We start from the raw sequence: 6,000 nt of genomic DNA on the forward strand, positions 1-6,000 counted from the left end.
TCCATTGTCTTCTCTCCAGGTAAACAGGGTCATAATCCAGAGTGTCTGCGCTGTCGTCACCGAGAGCAGACTCTGTCCCTGTGCACGGACATCTTTGCATTATTTCACACAGAGATCTCCCTGCTAACCCCCATTTGGAAAACTGAGTTGCTCCTTTCCTAGTCCTGGGACTCCAGCTTCAGTTTCAGGATTAGGAGGAGTGGGACAAGCGTCTTCTTACTCTGAAGGGAAAGGAGAAAATTTTCCCCGGGGGCCTGACCCTGCAGTCTTCAGTTGCGAGGCCTGATTGTCAGACAGGAGGAGCGCTGGGACACTACCACTAGGGGGCACTGGGGAGGCTAATGCACATGTCTCCAGACATCCCGGGGAACATGCAGGTGCAGGGCAGTCCCAGACTACACAGGGCTGGCCATGCTGGGACGCGTTATTTCCACTGTCTTAATGATGGTGGCGGCTCACCAAGCGCTGCGGGCCCAATGCAGGGAGAGGCAGGTACCCGGGTGCAGTTCAGCAGGGGCCAGGGAGCATGGGCCACGGCCTTGTCTAGATGAGAGCAGTCAGATGTGTGTGGCTGCCAGCCAGGGCTTGTTTGCACAGCTGGGGCCGGATGAATAGGGCTGGCTTCAGAGGGTGGAGGCTGCAGGGTTGCTGGCTGCTGCTACCTGAGATGAGGGGGGAAAGGCAACAGGGTGGAGGGAGGCTGGACAGCTCATGGGGGTTGGAGCTGCTCATGGCTCGGGCTATGGGTCAGGTGCGTCCCCAGGTGAACAGAGACCAGGGACCCCAAGGGGTTTCTTGCTGCTCATAGTGGGCCATGCTGGCCGGTGCACGGGCCACTTGACTCATTCCAATTGCTCCGCCAGCACTCACCTCTGAACGGCTCAAGACCAGCACAAAAACGGAGGGAGAGGGACCCCTGGTTAGCCAAGGGACTCGGGGCAGTTGGGGGGCGGGGGTGGAGAGCCAAGTGACCTGCGTGTGGGAGCCCACAGCTGAAGTGTCTCCCGCCGGGTGCCCAGGAAACGAAGTTCTCCAAATCAGTGGCCACTTGTGACAATTCTGGCCACAGTTCATTGGCATTTAAAGCGTGATGCATGGACTTGGGAGCTGGACTCTTTCCCAGTTAAAATCCAAGGGCATCAATCAGACCCTAGAAGGATGGCCTAGTAGATAGAGTGCTAGTTTGGGAACTGGGTGGCCCTTGTTCAAGTCCCTGCTTTGCTACAGGCTGCCGTGGTAACCGGGCAAATCACTTAGCCTCTCTGTGCCTCGGTTTCCCCCATCTGTAAAATGGGGATAATGGCACTGGCTGGAGGATAAAGATTGTGAGGTGTTTGGCCAGTACAGCAATGGAGGCCAGAGAGGTACCACTGACAAATCCAGTCAGTCCTTGGGACCCTTCTCTAATAATAACACTCATGTGAAATCCGAAGCCATGTTGCTGTTTCTCACCTGGGAGTTGGCATGGGGTGGGAGATCAGCTGTGTTTGTTCTGTACTTGAGCTGGCTGGAAAATCCTAAACAAAATAAAAAAATCACATTTGGGAAAGAAAAGAACAAGGCCAAACATGGCAGCAAAGTGTTTCCAAACACGGCTCCTCTTTTCCAGCCCTCTGGGGCGGAGAGCTTGTCCCGGCACAGCCTGAGCTGCCATCGCAGTCGGCAGCCGAGCCCCAGGCCCTGTCCCTGAGGAATCCGGCAGGCCCAAGGGAGCAAAGGGAGAAAGGCTCAGCTCAGACGATTCCCAAACACCTTGGCACCATCGCTCTCCTCGAGCACTGGGGTGTGAAGGGGAGTGAGGGGGGAATTCGCCTCCCCCTGCCCAGCAAGAGAGCAGCCCTGCTCCAAGGCAGTGTTTGTCTGGGATCGGCCAGGTGCTTCCTTGGACCTGGCACTCAGAGTCACTGCCCAGGAAGAAGCGTTCATGCCGCCCATTTGCTGGGCAGCACGGTTGATGGCCCCTCAGTGAGGCTGCTGGGCAGGTGCCCATCCACCAGGCTCAGGCCACAGGGCACCAGGAGAACTGGGAGAAGGGTCTTTGGCAGCCTCCCACCTGTGCCCCCCAAGCAAATCCTCTCCCCTCACTGCCCCCTGGGAGCTGTCAACCCAGTGGCGTTCCCTGCAGCTGTTCCACCAACCGTGGGGTCCCATCCCCCGGGGAACCTGCTATTGCCTCTGCCCAGCTCCACCTCCCACACTGGGGCCAGCTCAGCCCAGGGCACAAGGAAGCCCTTGGGAGATGCCACCCCCACCTGCCCAAGGGGATGGAGCAGGGTGTGACGGAGTAGGGAGCAGGGCAGATTGACCCGGGAATGTCGTCTAGTTTTACTGGGACTGTCTGCACTGGGGATGGGATAGTATGGGATGAGTTTACTTGAGGGTTACCTGAGCTTGTAACCTGAGCCAGGAAGGGCGTGGTGCCAGGTGACACCTTTGCCCAGGAAACTGGACAAAGGGAGGGGAGGAGCTGGGGGGAAGTGGGAGAGAGACGGCTAGAGGGGGTTTTGCTTTCAGTTTTGGGCTGGGTGGTGAAACGCAGGGGTCTAAGCTCCCTAACACCCGCCCCCCGAAGGATTTGACTGAGGGGTCCTGGTTGGACCTACACGCTCTGCTTGGGACTGTGTTCCTGTCCTCTAATAAACCTTCTGTTTTACTGGCTGGCTGAGAGTTACGGTGAATCGCAGGAAGAGGGGTGCAGGGCCCTGACTCCCCCACACTCCGTGACACAGGGCTCTTGAGAAGGGCATGATGCCATCTAGTGATGCCTGTGTGATCGTCCCAGCTCTCTCAAAGCTGGACCATCCCTCGCGGGGCCCACAAGGACGGCCGGGATCCAGGGCTGGCTCCAGGCACCAGCTTAACAAGCAGGTGCTTGGGGCGGCCAAGGGAGAGGGGCGGCACCTGCGGCAATTCGGGGGCGGCAGGTCCCTCACTCCCTCTAGGAGCAGAAATGCTGGAGCCGGCCCTGTGGGGATCTAGCCCTGGGCCCCTAAGTCAGGATCTGAGTGCTCCTCCTCTCCACTCTCATTCTCCGCAGGGATCGAGCAGTGGCGGCAGGGGATGGAACAGAAAAGGCTAAGGACCAGCTGGCGACTGCTCCGGGGCTGCCCCATGGCTGTGCCCTGCAACAGTCAGGGCGGTTCCAGACGGCATGGGAGGCACGGGGAGGGTCCTGGCTGCGATGATGAGAGAGGAGCGACCCTCAAAGGATCAGGTTCGAGCTGGGACTAGGGCTCTAAGGTACAAACAACAAAGACATCCAGGATGTTCTTGAGCCCAGAACACAGGCCAGCTGGCAGTGTGCTCTAAGCTCCTGGAAAAAGCGGAGATCCTGGGAAAACCTGGACAGGGGCAGCTCTTGTGGGGAGACAGGTTTCAAACAAAAAATTGAATGAAATAGAACATTTTTAAAACAAGGGGAGGGGCAAATCCCTCCCCCCACAAACTGACACTCATAGAATCATAGAAGATCAGGGTTGGAAGGGACCTCAGGAGGTCATCTAGTCCAACCCTCTGCTCAAAGCAGGACCAACCCCAACTAAATCATCCCAGCCAGAGTTTTGTCAAGCCGGGCCTTAAAAACCTCTAAGGATGGCGATTCCACCACCTCCCTAGGTAACTCATTCCAGTGCTTCACCACCCTCCCAGTGAAAGTTTTTCCTAATATCCAACCTAAACCTCCCCCGCTGCAACGTGAGACCATTTCTCCTTGTTCTGTCATCTGCTACCAATGAGAACAGTCTAGATCCATCCTCTTTGGAACCCCCTTTCAGGTCGTTGAAAGCAGCTATCAAATCCCCCGTCACTCTTCTCTTCTACAGACTAAATAACCCCAGTTCCCTCAGCCTCTCCTCATAAGTCATGTGCTCCAGCCCCCTAATTATTTTTGTTGCCCTCTGCTGGACTCTTTCCAATTTTTCCACATCCTTCTTGCAGTGTGGGACCCAAAACTGGACACAATACTCCAGATGAGGCCTCACCAATGCCAAATAGAGGGGAATGATCACGTCCCTCGATCTGTTAGCCTTCTTGGCAACAAGGGCACACTGTTGACTCATATCCAGCTTCTCATCCACTGTAACCCCTAGGTCCTTTTCTGCAGAACCGCTGCCTAGCCGCTCAGTCCCTAGTCTGTAGCGGTGCATGGGATTCTTCCATCCTAAGTGCAAGACTCTGCACTTGTCTTTGTTGAACCTCATCAGATTTCTTTTGGCCCAATCCTCCAATTTGTCTAGGTCCCTCTGGATCCTATCCCTACCCTCCAGCATATCTACCACTCCTCCCAGTTTAGTGTCATCTGCAAACTTGCGGAGGGTGCAGTCCATGCCATCCTCCAGATCATTAATGAAGATATTGAACAAAACCGGCCCCAGGACCGACCCTTGGGGCACTCCGCTTGATACCGGCTGCCAACTAGACATGGAGCCATTGATCACTGTTTGAATCCGTAGGGCTTTCTGTTTCTCCAGTAGCTCTGGCTGAAATTGGCCTCCACACCTCCAGCACCTCCTCTGTGGCATCTGGCCTATGCCTTATTAGAGGTCTTGGTTCTGATCTGTATTGTGGTGGCGCCTGCGGTCCCCAGGCATGGACCTGGGCCCCATTGTGCCAGGCGCTGTACAAACACAAAGGTGCATTGGGAAGCTGCTAAGGGGGATGTGACAATGCGGTTCTGGCGGAACCCAACTGAGAATGCCAACTCAGGACAGATTGCTCAAATAGGGCAGTTACAGCCCAAGGCTGGGGTTTTTTCCACCTCTAAGGCAAACCAAACCAGCCAGACTAGGAGGACTTCGGTCTCACTCCCTGGCTAACCGCAAGTCTCACAAGCAATCTCCTTAGACACTCCAGTTTCCCAGTATTACCACCAGTGCCACTCGTTATGGGGACAAATGGTTATGAAAACCAATACCCCAGTAAAAGAAAAAGGTTCTCCTGATCCCAAAAGACCAAGCCCCAGACCCAGGTCAACATACAAATCAGATCTTACCCACAAATCACGCTGTTGCCAATCCTTCCGAATCTAAAATCTAAAGGTTTATTCATAAAAGGAAAAAGATAGAGATGAGAGTTAGAATTGGTTAAATGGAATCAATTACATACAGTAATGGCACAGTTCTTGGTTCAGGCTTGCAGCAGCAATGGAATAAACTGCAGGTTCAAATCAAGTCTCTGGAACATCCCCCGCTGGGATGGGTCCTCAGTCCTTTGTTCAAAGCTTCAGCTTGTAGCAAAGTTCCTCCAGAGGTATGAAGCAGGATTGAAGACAAGATGGAGATGAGGCATCAGCCTTATATAGTCTTTTCCAGGTGTAAGAACACCTCTTTGTTCTTACTGTGGAAAATTACAGCAACATGGAGCCTGGAGTCACATGGGCCAGTCCCTGCATACTTTGCTGAGTTACAAGGCGTATCTGCCTTCTCTCAATGGGTCAATTGTATAGCTGATGGTCCTTAATGGGCCATCAAGCAGGCTAGGCCGAGCTAGCACCAGTTTGTCTGGGATGTCACCCAGCAGCATAGCACAAGTTTGAAACACAGACAGTATAGAGCCAATACCCACAACTTGAACTACAAAACTGATACACACATATAGACAGCATAATCATAACCCATACACCATAACCTTGTCTTAGACACCCCATTTGACCCCCTTTATACAAGATCTGGGTGCCACTACAGGACCTAGGTCGCAACACTGATCTATATGGTCCCAGATTATATCAATAACGTCACAGGGGAGAGGCAGAGAGCCTGTGAGTGCAGCCTCTCTCCCTGGATTTCAACACTCCCTCTCCTGGCTGGTGGGATCCACAAAAAAGTGAATGGAACTTTCTTGCACCTCCAAAGAGACCAGGGGTGGGGGCATGAACTGAGGCCATGTGGACTAAGCTGCTTGGTGCAGTGACAGTGTCCCCTGGGCGAGTTACACTTTGCCACATCTCCAAAACCTGGGTATGGCCAGTAACACATTCTGAGTGCTGCTATCAGCTCATGACAC

General features: G+C 54.1%; 1 long non-coding RNA gene across 1 annotated transcript; it reads right to left on the minus strand.

The window, feature by feature from the left end:
- Positions 1–39: 39 nt before the first annotated feature.
- On the minus strand, positions 40–5,741 carry LOC135983039 (uncharacterized). Its single transcript, XR_010600530.1, has 3 exons — positions 5,104–5,741; positions 1,453–1,517; positions 40–662 (listed from the first exon to the last, which is right to left on the minus strand). It is a non-coding gene; the product is annotated as an uncharacterized LOC135983039 (long non-coding RNA).
- Between the last annotated feature and the right edge of the window lie 259 nt (positions 5,742–6,000).

This window comes from Chrysemys picta, chromosome 4 (assembly GCF_011386835.1).
Source record: "Chrysemys picta bellii isolate R12L10 chromosome 4, ASM1138683v2, whole genome shotgun sequence".
Taxonomy (NCBI): domain Eukaryota; kingdom Metazoa; phylum Chordata; order Testudines; family Emydidae; genus Chrysemys; species Chrysemys picta.